Source organism: Macrotis lagotis, chromosome 6 (assembly GCF_037893015.1).
Source record: "Macrotis lagotis isolate mMagLag1 chromosome 6, bilby.v1.9.chrom.fasta, whole genome shotgun sequence".
NCBI classification, from domain to species: Eukaryota; Metazoa; Chordata; class Mammalia; order Peramelemorphia; family Peramelidae; genus Macrotis; species Macrotis lagotis.
Window position 1 is genome coordinate 92,745,683 of NC_133663.1, and position 17,342 is coordinate 92,763,024.

The window sequence follows — 17,342 nt, forward strand, 5'->3', positions numbered from 1 at the left end:
CAGCCTATATTCTATCTCTTCAACTTCCTTATCACCCCAGAACTTGCTGTCTCACCTTGTCTTTTCTTAGTAAAATAATCTAATATTCATATTGGGTTGTTGCCTAATTTGTAGTAATTTAAGATTACACTTTACATATAAATAAAATTGTTGTTTTTATTGTTAAATATCACCATCATCATTGATCATTTTATCATTGAAAGGCAGCATGATGAAAACCAGCACCAATGTTGAGAAGACTAGGCTCAGGGGGCAGCTAGGTGGCACAGTGGATAGAGCACTGGCCCTGGAGTCAGGAGTACCTGAGTTCAAATCTGGTCTCACACACTTAATAATGACCTAACTGTGTGGCCTTGGGTAAGCCACTGAACCCCATTTGCCTTGCAAAAAAACTAAAAAAAAATGAAATAGAGAAGACTAGGCTCCAAGATGCACTTCTGGCATCTATTGGTTTTGTGGCTTTGGTCAAGTTGTTTAATCACTCAGTCTCCTTCCTTGGAAATTCTCTATGCTAATGAAATCACAACTCCTGTTCCTAACCAGGTTTTATCATTGCTTCAAGTTTCTTTAGCTATCTGCCTCATCTTCACCTTTGGAAACAAAGTTATTAAAAAGTGGACATCAAGAGATGCAATTTTCCATCTACAACTTATGAATTCCACATCTGTTCCTTTACATAATGTTATGTAAACATTAATTTTTGTGAAGGCAATTTTAAAGAAACTGTTTTCCCTCATAATTTTAAACCAATGTGCCTCTCTTTGATTGGCATGTTAAATTTGTGTCTTATTTTTTTTAGGGGAAAAAACTCTGTTGCTTTGAAGTTCAATGAACCAGATGGCAGATATTCTGAAATATTTTCCAACTTACAAAGTGAGTCAAGTCTGTCACCTATTTTAATAAGCAATAAGCCCAGTGGATGCTTAGTAAGGAATTGCAGTCTCTGGTTTAAAAGGGAAAAGCGGATAGAAGAAAGGTTTTATAGTTGATGATAAGATTTAATTAGAGGACATAGCATCCTGGTGAGCAGAGTAGGTTAAGCTTATTTGCCTTGCTCAGAGTGTTGACCTAAGATGTTTTGCTATTCTGATTGGAAAAGACAGGCATCCTGTTGAGTGAATAGACTAATATTTAATAGCTTAGAAGACAGCCAGCCTGATGAGCTTCTCAGTTTTTCTGGCTAAAAGAACACTGTAATTCAAATTAAGGATATACAATTTTTCGAATGTACTTTTAGTTTTAGGGGTTTTTTGCAAGGTAAATGGGGTTAAATGGCTTGCCCAAGGTCACACAGCTAGGTAATTATTAAATGTCTGAGACCGGATTTGAACTCAGGTACTCCTGACTCCAGGGCCCATGCTTTATCCACCTAGCCGCCCCTCGAATGTACTTTTAAGGGTGCTTATAAGTTGAAGAAACCCCAAATGGGATCGTGAAGAGTTGGACATGACTGAAACAACTCATTAAAAACAACAAAGTTGAAGAAGCTTGTAAATGTGACATTTAGAAAAGAAGACAATTTGGAAAGCAGTGAGGAGGAGTAGAGATTATGTGTGGTAGATGTTCCTCAAAAGGACCAATGAAATTGAAGCCTGAAAAAAGTCCAGAGCATTAAATTATTTTGAGCAGGTTTTCTTGTCAAATTCCTTTCAATGTCTATCCATTCTCCCTCCCCTTATCCCAAATACTAAGTACATCACTGGGAGAAGGGGACTCAGATATATGCAGGATTATGATGTGTTTTTGCAGTTATTTTAATATATAGCCTGCTGTTATTATTTTGTTTTATGCTGATTTAATAGTAATGTTTAAGATCTTTTAAAAATGTCATTACAATGAATAACTGTTTTGTGCAACTAGAAACACCTTGGTGGAAGACCAAGAGCTAAAGTGACATATTTCCACCAGGATTATCCTTTTGACCCTGAGAGAATCTGAGTATAATGATAAGATGATGGACTTAACAGAATGAAGGCAGTTTGAAGTGAGCAATAGTGAGCAAATCTCTCAGCCCAAAGAATGATTTTTTTTTCCTCAGGAGAAAGGTGTGAAGTTTTTAGAAAGTGCCGGGGGAGGGGGGCATTCTGCTATTGCATAACTGGCCATTACAAAGAATTTACAGAAAACATACAAAGTGACTACAATGTAATTTTGGGATGAATTAGGAGAACCTTTGTGAAGAAGATGGTATCTGAGATAAGACTTGAAGGAAAAACGCAGAAGTAGAGAGTGTGCTTCATTTTCTTCCATAAAATAGAGCTAAGCAGAGAGAATTTTAGGAATGGGAGATGGAGAAGATAGAGGGAGGTGCTTTTTGAAAGACAGAAAAGTCAATCTGGCTGGTCTGTAAAGTAAGTGAAAGTGAATAATGTATAGCAAGTCTAGGAAGGTAGGGTGGATGTGGGTCATGAAGGACTTTAAAAAGAGTTTTCATTTTGCCTTAGAGGCAATAGGGAGCTACTAGAGTTTATAGAATAAGGGAATGATATGACCAGATACAGGCTTTTAAAAATTCACATTGGCAACTGTGTGAAGAATTGATCTGAAACTGTACGGAATAATAAACACCTGCTATTAGGAAGGCTAAGGCTGTAGAATTGCAGCCTAAGACTTGTCCTCAATGTGGTGAGTCCCTGGGAAGGAGAAAGGGATACCAGACTGCCTAAGGAGACACAATCAGTTGTGGGGTCAGCTAGTTGAGTGAAAATTTCACCTCCAGCCTAGCTGAAATAGGGAGTCTTAGTTTTACTTTTTTTAAAAAAATGGATTTGAAAGTAGAAAGATCAGTTATAAAGCTATTGCAGTCATCCAGGTGAAAGATGACAAAGCAGTCAAGAAATGCATATCACATATGCAGCACTGTGATAAGGGTTTGCGTTAGGGTAGGAGCCATGTGAGTTGTTAAAAAGTGGTCAAATGCAAGGATTGTTGTGGTTGTAGAGATGGCAAGATCTGGAAAGAGAATGGATACGATGGAAAGAGAAAGAGTAAGGGAATCAAGGCTGATACAGTGTTTGAATTTTAAGAGACTGAATTTTGGTGGTATCTTTTAACAGAAATAGGAGAGAGCTCAGAAGATGAGTCGTCAGTTTGGGAGGAAAGATGATGAGTTTTGCTATGAACATATTGAGTCTAAGATGCCTAGATTGAAATATCCAGTAGGAAGTTAATGATATGGAGCTAACACACAGGGGAGATACAGAAGATTCCATATATAGCTATGGAAGATCTAGTGAGCCGATACCTGAAAAATCTGTGAACAGGCACCCTCCAAATAGCTAGAAAGCCATCACACCAATATGAAAGTTGGATGCATATCTATATTTGCCAAAAAATAAAACCCATTCCAGCATCATGACAAAGGGCCCCAATCTTCTTTTGACTAAGGAGTTAGATCTTTTAATGAGTTCAAGTTCATTGTATTACTAGAAATGTCGTATTTTTTTATGATGAGAATGTGGCAAGTCAGGAAGTGTTTCTCTTTTGCATAGTTGGGCTTCATCTTTGTGAAGGTGTGCAGGGAACCAGGGACTGCCAAATGACATGCCATTTTTTCTTTTTTTTCTTTTATCTTTTTAAATTTTTTTTTAATTTTTGTACAAATGATGTTTTTCTATTCATTACTAAAATATTCTTGTTTAAGAGTAAACATAATACCCCCTTTCCCAAAAAAATATGCACAATAAATTAAAGAGAAAAAATTAAAATTAAAATTTTTTAAATTTGCTTCACTAGGTGTACCAACACCACCAGCTCTGTCGTGGGTGGATCACATTCTTTATGATAAGTCCATCACAAAAGCTACTTCCATAATTTTCCACCACTGCCACCACTGATCGCAACTCCCTCCATTCATACCTCCCCACTACCATAAACTATATTTTCTCTCTCCTTTCACTCTATTTCTCTTCTTAAATGTGCTGAGTGGCACAGCAGACTGATCACTGGCCCTGGGGCCAAGAGACCCCAAGCCCACATACCACCCCTTAGGCCTAGCAACCACCTGGTCCTGTGGTCCTGGACAGGTCATTCAATCCCAGCCCCTTGCAAGAAGTGAAAAAGAAAATATGTTCTATCTGACCACTGCCCCCCACGGTCCACCCTCTCCTCCAGCATTCACATCCCCCCTTCCCCAGTCCCCCTTCTCTCCTTTTTAATCTAGATGTCTATACCCCATTGAGTATATAATGTTGTTTCCTCTCTAAGCCACCTCTGATGAGAGCGAAGGTTCCCTCATATCCCTTTGCCTTCCCCCTTCCATATCATTGCAATAGCTCATTGCAATAATAAAAAAAAATCTTATATGAAATGTCTTAGCCTATTCCACCTCTCCTCTCTCTTATACATTTCCTTTTTAGCCATTCACTCCATTTTTATAATATATTATATTTTCAAATTCCCCTCTCTCCTGTGCTTCATCTCTAAAAGCTCCTTATATCTGCTCTATTAAATGAGAAGTTTCATATGAGTATTATCAGTATCATTTTTCTAAGAAGGAATACATGCAGCTCAATCATCATTAAGTCCCTTCACTCTATATGCTTTACCTGAGTCCTGTATTTGAAGGTCAAACTTTCTGTTCAGTTCTGGTTGTTTCAACAAAAACAATTGAAATTCACCTGGTTCATTGAAAGTCCATCTTTTCCCCTGGAAGATGTTCAGTTTTAGGTAGTTGATTCTCAGTTGCTTTCCGAGCTCTTTTGCCTTCCAGAATATTATATTCCAAGCCCTATGAACCCTTAATTTAGTTGCTTCTAAGTCCTGAGTGATGCTGACTGCAGCTCCATGATATTATAATTCTGTCCTTTTTGCTTCTTTAATATTTTTTCTTTGACTTGGGAGTTCTGGAACTTGGTTATAATATTCCTGGGGGCTTGGTTTTTTGGGATCTCTTTCTGGAGGAGATAGATGAATTTTCTCAATTTATATTTTGCCCTCTGCTTCTAGGATATCTGGACTATTTTCCTTTAGGAATTCTTTAAAAATGAGGTCAAGGTTCTTTTCCTGATCATGACTTTCAGGTATCCCAATAATTTTTAAATTATCTTTCCTAAATCTGTTTTTCCAGATCAGTTGTTTTTTTTCAATGCGATGTTTCACCTTTTCTTCTAATTTTTCATTCTTTTGGTGCTGAATATTGTATCTTGACTTCCCATAAAGTCAACAGCTTCCTTTAGCTCCATTCTACATATGAAGGATTTTTTTTTCAATTCTTCTTTTTAAAGCATTCTTCTCCTCAATAACTTTTTGAACTGTTTTATCCAATTGACTTATGCTGGTTTTTAACATGTTATTTTCTTCAGCATTTTTTGGTATCTCCTTGTCTAGGCTGCTGACTTCTTTTTCATGTTTTTCCTGCATCTCTCTCATTTCTTTTCCCAATTTTTCTTCTATCTCCCTTATTTGATCTTCAAAATCTTTTTTGAGCTCCATCATAGCCTGAGCCCAATCTCAGTTTTTCTTGGAGTCTTTAGATGCAGGAGCTTGTACTTCCTCATCTTCAGATTGAGTATATTGATCCTTCTTGGGATCATAGACAATGATGGACTCCTCAATGGTGTTCCTCCTTTTTCTCTGTTTACTCATTTCCCCAGCCTGTGCCTGGTTTTGGGGTGCTTCCTGAGCTTTTGAGTATTATTGGGACACCCCCCACAAGGATCTCAGTGTGTCTTCCCTCCTGGTCTATGAATGACCACAAGCATACCCCTCTGCCATGGGGCTGAGGTTGGGGAGGGGGCTACTGTTCTATGTGTGTCCTAGACTGTGATCAGGATCAGAATATAGTCAGAGCCCTAGCGTCTGTTCCAGGTACATAGGACAGACCTCAGAAGTCTCTCTCCACTACCCTACCTTTGGTAGGCTGAGCACTCAAGGCTCAGTTGCCTGGGGGCTCCTGCTTACCAGCTGTGCCTGCTTCCATTCATGGATGTGGGCTACTGCGGCCACCTCTGCTCACTGAGTGCCCTGAAGGTTGGACTTCACTTGGTCGCTCTGGCAGAGGTCCCCCCACTGATTTTACAATTTGTTCCCGGTGCTCCCAGGGATGTAGGTCAGGAAACTGCCCCCCGCTGCTGTGAGCCACGGCTCCCAGGCACCCAGGGGCTGCCTCCAGGAAGCTGAAGTTCCCTAACTCTGTTGGGCCACCCCTCTAACCCTATGGAGTGAAGCCTTTCCACTAGGTTCCAGGTTACTTTGGACTGGAGAATTGCTTCACTGGAACCCTCTGTGGGTTCTGTCTCTCAAAAATTTATTTAGAGTTATAATTTTATGATTTTTGAAATATTATGGTGAGAGTACCTAAGAGAGGCTCTTCTCCTTTCACCATCTTAGCTCCACCTCTCAGACATGCCAGTTTTTCAAATATTATTTTACTTTGTTTTTTCAATTACATGCAAATATAGTTTTCAGCATTCATCTTTTTGTTAACTTTTGAATTCCACATTTTTCAATAGACATCCCTTTCCTCTCTCTTTTCCATGAGAACATATAGGATATATGTGTACAATCATGGACTTGCCTATTAATAGACCCAACTTCAACTGTCTAGAGAATTGTTTTTGTGAGAAGCAGGTCTTGAATCTTGATACTGTCAAGGAGCTACACAATCCTTCCCTGCTCTCTCCCCAACATTATTCCATCAGCTGTTAAAACTTACCTGAGTTCTTCTTCTAAATGTATGCAATGACAGTTACAGAGGCAAGAAAAGTTAGCCCTAAAGCGTAAAGGACCAAAAAGGTATAATATGGAACTAGACTACAACTTGTGAACTACACCAAGAAAACCTAAAATTGTACAGGAAGGATAATCTATTGGGATTTAAGTATCTTACTCCTTTATAATAACAATAAAAAGAACTACCATCAATTTCACACTTCAGGGTTCTTGATGTTTTTAAATGTTATTTGATCCTCACAACAATGCTAGGAAGTAAATGCTCCCTTTTACAGACAAGGAAACAAAGAGAGAGATTAAGGAACCCACACAGCTACTAAATTTTTGAGGCAGGATTAGAATTCAGGTCTTCCTGACTCCAGGTCTAACTTCTAGCCACTATGCCAAAAACTCTCCTTATCAATGTTTTTGTAGGACCTGCTCCTTTACTGCTGGGAGAAAATAATGCTTCCCAGTTAGGCTGGATTCAATCCATGTCCTTGAAGACATGGTCTGTCTCAATCTTCTGTTTTCCCTCCCTCCTCCTCCCACATCATAAAAAAATAAAATTAATCGTCCCTAACCTAGGGCTGTTTCTATAAACTTTTTCTTATGTGCCTCCTTCCTCTCCCACACTCCACTGCCCCGAGAAAAACAGAGCACTTCTCATCCTACAACAATTAAATCATGACACAAACAATTGGAAACAATTGGTCTGCTGTACCAGTTAATCGAGTCTGGAATCCTGCTTCCTGGAAAGGCCCATCTACAGATGCTTCACAGGAAGGCAATGTCCCCCAAAGTGGACCTCATGGTTATGTAATTCTGTAAAAGGAGGCAGAGGGGAAAAGAATTCCTCTTGTATTATGTGGCAGTGCAGTCAATCCTTTTTCTTTGGCAATATGACTCTCCTTTGCTATTCTTTCTCAGATTTGAACTTTAGTTTCTTAATTTCCTTTCTTTTCTGTCACAGGAGTGGGATAATGTGGTAGAGGACCACTCAGTCTTGCTTAACTGGCTATTCATTCTCTCCTCCCCATGTAGTTGGCTACCAATAATGAGAAGTTGCCTGGAATATTCTTTCTTGTTATGAATGGGATGCCATTAGAGTGGATCTTATTCACAATGAATATCTTTGATTGCTATATCCTAAAAAATCAATAATACAGTCCTCTAAGAAAAAACTTGGAGAGCAACTCTTGGAAGGATCTTTTATATAGACTCTTCTCTGTGATCTAGTGGCTAGCCAATACATATTGGTATTATTCTGCTCTTATTTTAGAGTATACAGGGAAATATGATATAATCCCCATGAGAATGGAGAGAAAGACTGGAAGACCTGAATTTGAGAACTGCCTGAGAAATGCAGTGGATGTGTGACTCTAAGCAAGTCAAATTACCTTTTTAATCCACCAAAAACAGTTAATAATCTTTTACCTCAATAATCACTTACCTCTTTGCAAGACTTTAAAGAGGAACAACTACTGCCTTGGTAGAGAGAGTTTCTTTCCCAGAAAGCTCCCTATCCCCAATAAAATCACAAATTTGAACAAAAGGAACATGGAAATATAACTGAATTAAGTTTCCACAGACCCATTCTTCATTTTTTGTCTCTGAGTATATCTATTAGAGTTGAAAGCATATTTTCATTTTATTTAAATGCAAAAAGTTTTCATTATTTAATTGAATAAGCAAGTGTTTGAGGGGGTGTTTCTTAACATCTGGTCAATACTAAGCACTTATAAATGTTTATTGATTGACTGAAGGAGTCATAGAACAGGAAATTGGGAAGATAAACAGAAATTAAAAGATTTTAACACTTTATATACTTCCAGAGATTTAGCATGGTGGGCAGCTAGTTGACACAAGAGATATGGTTTTTGCAAGGCAAACGGGGTTAAGTGGCTTGACCAAGGCCACACAGCTAGGTAATTATTAAGCATCTGATCCTGGATTTGAACCCAGGTACTCCTGACTCCAGGGTCAGTGCTTTACCCACTATGGCACCTAGCAGCCCCTGACACAAGAGATATGAGTACTGGTTCAAGAATTAGGAAGACCTGGGTTCAATCCAAACTTAGAGAATTGCTAGCTATGTGACCTTAGCAAGTCATTTAATTTATTTACTTCAATTTCCTCATCTGTAAAATGGGGATAATACCTCCCAGGATTGTTGTGAGACTCAAATTAGTTACTGTTTGTGAAGCACATAGTAGGCAATATATCAATTCTAGCTATAACATCTAACAAAATAATAATAATAATAATAATAATAACTCACACTGAGTGTTTGGCACAGTGACTAGCACATATAAATGCTATTTACAGCTTCTATAATAGTATTTATATAGCACGTTTAGATAACACTTTAAAGTCTGCAAAAGCTCTTTATAGGTTATTTCATTTGGCACAAAAATTCTATGAGATAATGTGTTATTATTATCACTATTATCACTATCATTATTATTATTATTATTATTATTATTATTATTATTATTATTATACCCATTTTGCAGATTTGGAAATAGAAACATGGGGTTAAGTGACTTGCCAGGTCATTTAATTAATAAATGGTGGGGGAGTAGGGGGAACTTTATAGACTATCACTTTAAGTACACTATACCAACTAGCTCCCTCTGACTGATCCTCAAGATCTGTATTCAGATTCTGTCTATGACAATTGTTCTATGACCACAAGCAACCTCATCTACTCTGAACCTGTTTCCTTGTTTATAAAACAGGGGAAATAATGCCAGTAGAAACGAACTCAGAGGGTGGATCTGTAAAGAGCTCTCTAAATGTCAATTATTATTAAACTACATAGTCCTAAATGCTTCGAATTTTATTTTTCAAAGGCAAAGGGGAAAGGAGGAGATGTCAATAGATCCCTGGCAATGCAGGACATTCTGGATTTCTCTACCCACAGCAATACATTCGTTCTGATTTGTGAATTGTAAAATCTCCAGCTTCAGTGGGAAGATCATGCTGTTTTGCCCAGCGGGCCTGTGACTTAAGTCTCTCTTCATGTAGAAAGTGGGGGGTGAGGCTTAAACAGTCGATGAATGAGAACTGATCATTTCTCATTGAAGTACAGTGTGACTTGGGTCCTCCTCAGAAGTAATCCTGACAAAAAAGGGGGGGGGGAAGCTTGAAATTGAAGTCAATAATTAGCTGATCAGTCCCAGAAAAGACATCTTGGCAGCCTTGCCTAAGGCTTTAAGTTAAGTGATTATCTAGGCCAAGAAAGAAGAAACTCCCTATTAGCCTCCCACAGCCCCCAGAGTTCAAACAGGTTTTTTTTTTTCCTCGGGATATGACCAAGCTGTGAGAGGAGCCCAGTGCTAACAAAGAGAGATGGGGAGAGATCAAAGGGTTGGCTCAGCCTGGGACCCTTGATTCAAAGTTGTGGGCCTGGCTAGGAGAACTAACCAAATCAAGGATGCTCAGAAAGGGCCAGCTCCAGCTGAGTTGCCCCCAGGCCTATGGATTCTCTGGACTGAGTATGGACCATGGCATCAGCCCCAGCCCAGCTTGGGCTGAAATTTGAACTTTTTCACCTCCCTTTCAGCCCTGGCCCAGCATCAAGGGAAAAAAGAGAACAATTCAGTCATCCAGGTGCTTCCTTTGGGAGGAGACAGTCCTGTTCTTTTGACCAGAAAGTTGAAAAAATCTCCAACTTGCAAAGCAAGTCAAGGTGGTTTCCACAATACTCATTGTCAGTATCCTGATCCCTCCTCTTTCTCCCTCTTTTTTGTCCCTTTTCAACCTTCTATCTTCATGGCTTATCCCCACCATGTAGAACATCATTCATTGTGTGACTGAAAGGGAGGTAGAAGATAGGGTTCAGCCCTTGTTACTTTTGATTATAGGAAAGGTCAGAAAGGCTTAAGTTTTAATCCCCTAACCCATTATATTTTAGAAGCTATTGGAAATATCCTTACCTCTTCATAACAGAAACTAGAATGATGGTTTAATAGAATGATAGTATCATAGTATAATAGAAGTGGGGAAATATTCCCATTATATTTATGAGGACAACCCAAGGTGAAGCAGCAGGTTCAGGGCAAACACCCTAGTCCATTAGTCAGAGCCATGGTTTTAAAACTTAAAGGTCTCAGGACCACTTAAACCTCTCAAAAATGATTAAGCACCCTAAATAGCTTTTGTTTATATGGGTTATATCTACCAGATCAGAAATGTAAACTGATAAATGCATAAAATATTACATCATTTAGAAATAACATACATCTTAACCATTTTCCAAAACAAAACAAAACAAAAAATCAGTAAGAAGAGTGGCATTGTTTTACATATTTTTATGATCTCTTCAATGTCTGGTTTAATAGAAGACAGCTGGATTCTCACATAATAGCTACCATTTGCATAAGACTTGAAGATTTACAAAGTGTTTTTCAAATATTCTTTCCTTTTATCCTCACAACAACTATAGGAGTGAGATGACTATTGTTATCCTCTCTTTATGGATGAGGAAATTTAGATAGATATTAAGTAACTTGCCCAGGATCATACAGCGACTAAGTATCTGAGTCTGAATTTGAACCTGGATCTAACTTTAACTCCATGTTCATTACAAGATCTGCTGAAACATTTAGTTTCTCCAGTCAAACATTGTTTTGGTTAAAGTATGTGAGGAAAATTCAGCCTCACATAGATAAGAAGTTGGAAAAGGAAAGAGTATTTTAATAGGCAAATCTTAGGAGTCCTTGAATCACATTTTGAGAATCTATAGATTAGAGACTGAGGGGGTCTTTGAGAGGTATGTGTCATACTCCCAGGTCTTGCTTAGATGAACCTTAAAAGGAATCTACAAAGTATGGGAGTCTCAACCCCCTTGTCCAGGGTTTGTAAGTTATATATGCACACACACATATGTAAAATGTGAGGTGCTTATAAGTTGTTATAAGTATAAGATCCTGTTCTAATACAGGTTCAGAGGTCAAGAATATCCAAGAACATTACAAAAAGTGGAGCAAATGTTTTGTCTTTTTTTTTTTTTAGCAAAAGCTTACAACCAGTAACACCTGGATCAGGGAAAAGGCCAACATGAGGATAGGTGGAGATGGAATTTGGTCATACATAGGACTTTCACTGGTGGCTGAAATGGGTTCAAGGTGGTCTCCTCTTCCCCTCACTCTTATTTAAGGAGTTTAGAGATGGTTTAGGACCTAAGAATAAATGTTTCCAACTTATGAGGCAGGTATGGAAGGGGTACCATGATATCTTAATTTAGCAACCCTAAAGGGGCAAAGAAAGCTCCAGTAGTGAAGGGGCTATAATATTACAACAGGGAGAGAGGGTGGGGAGCAGGGTAATATCAGAATATTGCTTCATTGGTTTAGACCCAGACATTACCTCAGAAGTGATCCTCCCTCCATCTCCATCGAACATCTTACAGAGGAAGAAACAGTGGAGACATTGAGCTATTGGTATGAAGTCACACAAAAAAACGACTCCTGGCAAGATGTGAACCCTCGTCTTCTCATTCCACATCCAGGGGGCTTCCTCCCTGCCCCACTGCATGGAACTTGTACCTCTCAGATCACATGCCTGGAAACTGTAAAAGGTACGCCTAAATCAAAGTCCTCTGGCTCTAAACTCAGCCCTCCCTTCCCCTTTTCACATAAACAGGCATTTAATCTGGTCTCATGACTCCTTTTAAAATTGTGTGGAGCTGGAAGGGACCTTGAAATCCAGTGGCTCCAAGCCCCTCATTTTGCAAAAGAAGAAACTGAGGTTCAGTCAGATGACTCTCTTAGTATCACACAGCTAGTTAAATGTCTAAATCAGATTAGAACTCAGGCCTTGTAGCACATTGGCTTCTCTGCCACTTAGACAAAATTCTCGTTTGATTTTAATACCCAGAAACTCTCATCAGTGATCAACAATTCTTCCCCCATAATATTGAGATTTAAACATATTTTAATATGCCAAAATAGTTTGCGATGAATTATTTAACAGTGATTATGAAGGGTATGTCACTGAGGTCTGAACTTAACAGAGATGTTAATATAGTTGTTTTCATTGGCCATCTATAGGCATGTTAGATCTATGCAGTGAAATGTGAAATCTAGGTTTCCCTGTTTTAGAAAGAACTTTAACATCTATTTTCTTTTGGTAATTGACTCTTGCAAAACATTAGTGCTTCCTATGAGCATACCTACTGATCAACCATGGTTGGTCTATTGAACATAGTCATTGGCGCTTCTAATTGAACTCATTAGCTCAAAGAAGGGTAAGAAACAGAAGCCTTAAGTTGATTGGTTCACAATTATAGGATGACCAGAACAAAGTTGAGACACACAAGTGATGTTGGCAAGAACCAGTTTCTTCTAGTCCTAAACCAACATGCATACTTTTCACTAGTTTATGCAGATCACTCTTGATTTATGGTTAGCTAGAAAAGTTAGTCACAAAAACTGTCTATGAAGAGGCACATAGGATAAAGCAATAGAGATGACCTCTGCCAATTCCATCCCAAGGCTCATCCAAGACGAACTTGGAATGACAGCAAAAGGAAAGGAAATATATAATTTAGCTAATATACAAAGGAGAATGAAGAATAATTTAAATGGAGAATAATTTCTTGCTGAACTAAAGGGAAAGAAAGAAAGGGATTGGTTCAGGATGAGTTCAGCCTTGCTGAGTAGGCAGAGAAAGGGAAGGCTGGACCTCAGGCTGAAGGAAAAGGGAGGGAGCAATTCTCTGGAAAATCTCAATGAGGATGAGCTTATGTTCTCTCTCTCTCTCTCTCTCTCTCTCTCTCTCTCTCTCTCTCTCTCTCTCTCTCTCTCTCCCTCCCTCCCTCCCTCCCCTTCTCCCTCCCCTTTTGCTCTTTATTCTCTCTCTTTCCTTCTCTTTTCCCCAATCTCTCCCTTTCCCTTTCCTTCACAAGATACATATATGGATATATATATATATCTTTACCACTAAAAACCAAAAAGAAGCCAAGAAAAAGAAGAAAAAAGTAACCAAGAAGCCAAGTATTCATAGACAAGTACTAATGGCCCCATCTTTCCCATTTAAATTTTCTATCCCCCTGAGAAATTCACTCTGAGTCAACATCCTTTCTGCATAATTATTTGGGTGTTTCCCATATTAAGGAAACACCCAAATAATTATGATGAATATAGATGGATATATATATATACATATATATATATATATGAATTAGAAAGATAAACATTTGCTAAGCAAATATTGTTAGTGCAATAGGATGCAGGTGATGAAGGTTGTTGAAAAGCATATTACATTTTATAGGATGTTAATTATTTCTGATATCCTGTCCACTACAATTTCTGTTTGTTAAACCAGGAAGATTTGAATTCTACTGGTTAGCTTCGCAAAGGTCATCAGAGTATAAATGAGGAACTGGCTTTTTGTGGTGGTTGAAGGGAATGAGGTCAGTGACTGGAAGATACTTTTGATGTTTCTTCCCAGATTTATTGCTTGGCTCTAGATATACAGCTCTTGTCCCTTTGATGTAGCCCTTTTTAATTCTGATGAATAATTCTAAAGACCTTATAATATTAGGGATAGTATTCAAATATAAGCCAGTTAGGACATCTAGGTGGCATAGTGGATAGAGCAGTGGGCTTAGAATCAGGAAGACTGATCCTCAAGCATTCAGATCTAGTCTCAGACACTTGTTAGCTGTGTCAGCCTGAGCAAAAACCCCATTTGCCTCTTTCATAGCTATAAAATGAGCTAGAGAAGGAAATGGAAAACTACTCAAGCATTTTTACCAAGAAAACCCAAAGGGTCAAAAGATTCTGAAACAACGGAAGAACAACAAACCCATACTAATTTTGTGTGATTCTATTCAAGGCAGGTACGTGGTTCAGTGAATAGAGCACTGACCTTGGAGTCAGGAGTCTGAATCCAACCTCAGTCACTTGATTTTTTACTAGCTGTGTAATTTTGGGCAAGTCACTTAACCCTGATTGCCTCGATTCCAGGGCCAATTACAGTAGCCCTGATTCACATCTGGCCACTGGACCCAGAAAATAAGTCAGGCAATTTAGCACAACACCCTTCACCCAAATTCAATTCATGTACTTGTCATGACATCACCTCACTGATGTCATGGTCTTCTTCAAAGGACAAACATCAATTCTATTCACCATCTTATCTACCTTTCCCTCAAAATAGCAGTTTAGTCAACAAGCATTTATTAAGTGTCTGAATATTAAGTGTACTGAATACTAGAAACTTCTAAGTGTTGGGTATACTAGAAAGGGTATACTAAAATACAGTCCTTGTCCTCAGGGATCTTCTAATGGGGAAGACAACATGACTACTGAAGAATTCCAACAAAGTCACAGTTTGTTGAGGTTGTGTTTAAAGTGTTATGTTGGCTAATTATAGGTTATTGTCTTTCTTGTTCTACCTTAATTCAATTCAGATTTCAAGGATGAAGTGATTAAATAGTTTAGAGTATTTCATTGATGGACCACGCTGGCTATGAAAATAAACAAATCATAGTAGCTTAAAGCAAAGATTTTAGCAATCATATACACTCTTCTCTTTTTCTCATCCATACTATTCTATATATTTCTTATCTATTCTTCTACATTTTGGGTTGGGATGTTGAGTGTTAACTTTGAGGACTTTCATAATGATATGGGGGCCAGAGAGAGGAGGGGCAACTGGGTGTGGTGGTGTAGAAAGAGGTTGAGGCTAGTGGATGACTTAAATTCAGGAGCTCTGAGTTAACATGGGGGTTGTATAGGCACCTATATTGTGAACCTCCACAAGAGTGGAGGACAAAGGAAGGGAAAACCAATTCAGGTTAGAAAAATGAAGCAGGTGATTTTGGGCACATCACTTAATCCCATTGCCTTGCAAAAAAGAAGGAAGGAAGGAAGGAAGGAAGGAAGGAAGGAAGGAAGGAAGGAAGGAAGGAAGGAAGGAAGGAAGGAAGGAAGGAAGGAAGGAAGGAAGAAAGAAAGAAGGAAGAAAGAAAGAAAGAAAGAAAGAAAGAAAGAAAGAAAGAAAGAAAGAAAGAAAGAAAGAAAGAAAGAAAGAAAGAAAAATGGAGATCAGAGCTTGCACTCCAATCAGTATTAGGATTAAAACCATGATTGTATGTTGCATTTCTAGCCTGGGTTTTGATAGGGAGAGCTAGTCTTTTTAAAAAATGGAAGAGAGAAGGAAGATGTGAGAAGATGTGAAGTTTTCCAGAAATACAGAATTTCTGAAGACCTAAAGATTTTGGGAAACTGTTTTCAAGGCTGATGATGTTCAACTCTGATCAAGTTTCAACATGGTCCATTATTGAAAATCTATTTACAATTATTTACAAAGTCCCTACCATGTGCAGAATATTGTGTTAAGACTAAATATATTTTAGTCTTTGCCCTTACAGAACCCACAGTCTTATAAATGGAATAGATCTCAATTCTAATCATCCCAAAAGATACATAAGTAGTACAAACTAAGTGTTATGTGAGATTTGAGGTGGCAAGAACCAACTAAAGACTATAGGAATCAAGGATATGGCATTGAAACTGGGGGGTGGGGGAGAAGGACAGCATACTCTTTTGATTTGATGCCTAGAATAGCAAAGAGTTCTAAAACTGATGAGTGAAAATGCTCCATATATCTTATATGATATTTGTATTTATCATATAGGTATAATTCATTTTACAAATGACATTTGTTAAAAGCATATATTTATATTTATCATATATGTGTAAATCACTTTACAAATGGTGTGTTCAACAATATCACATCCTTATATTTCTGATAATCACTAATTGTTCCAAGATAATGTAACAAGAAAAGGACTAGACTTAGAAGCTTAAAGCCTGGCTGTGAGATTTATAAGCTCTGTGATCTCCTGTAAGTCAATTAATTTAATCAATTTCTTCATTTGTAAAAGAAAAAAAATTGTAATAAGTTTGTTACCAGATCATTGAGGGAGAAAACCTTTATAAGCTTTTAAAGAAGTGTATGAATCTGACCTCGTTTCTTCTTGAAACTTTTGAGGGATGACTTCATTGACTTTTTCTCATAATAGAATAAGAAAGAATTTTATCTGGAGGCAGAGTAAGCCTAAATGCCCAATACTGTACTTGTTATAGGTCTTCAAATTCATAAATCACTGAGTTATACCTTCAAAGTTGTTCCCAATAGTTTCCAGGATTTCATAGCAGACAAAAAGTCACATCTAACTTTTCGTGACTTAACTAAGAAACAGTTTTGGTTGTTTTTATTTTGTTTGGGGTTTTTTTTTTAGTAAGAAGAAGAGGAATATTTTAAACTGTAGGAGAAAAACCAACAAAAACTGTTAGAAATCCATCTTTTGGCAAATGTAGGCTAATGATGTACCCAGCCATGCCTTTAGTCTTCAATTGGTCATTTCCTGAGCACTGAGGCACAAGAGAAGAAAGGCAATTCTTTGGCAGTTTTGTTTAATAATTCTTGTTACCAAATACTTCAACCTTCAGTAAAATCTCTCACCACATGACTTTTCTGTGTTGTTTGACTCCAGGGCTGGTATCCACTGCATCACCCACCTATTTATAGAATTAGAATATCAGAGCTTGACTTAGGAAGAATTGAGTTCAAATGTGACCACAGATACTTATTAACCGTGTAAACCTGGACAAGTCACTGAGCCCTCTTTGCCTCAGTTTCCTCATCTGTAAAATGAACTAGAAAAGGAAATG

General features: G+C 38.0%; 1 long non-coding RNA gene across 1 annotated transcript in view; it reads right to left on the bottom strand.

The window, feature by feature from the left end:
* LOC141491748 (uncharacterized) overlaps positions 1-12,139 on the bottom strand; it is a 53,238-nt gene extending 41,099 nt beyond the window's left edge. The window contains exons 1-2 of the long non-coding RNA XR_012469743.1: positions 12,025-12,139; positions 7,376-7,476 (exon numbers count right to left, since the gene is read on the bottom strand). This is a non-coding gene — a long non-coding RNA (uncharacterized LOC141491748). The remainder of the gene's footprint in view (positions 1-7,375; positions 7,477-12,024) is intronic.
* Positions 12,140-17,342: the final 5,203 nt, after the last annotated feature.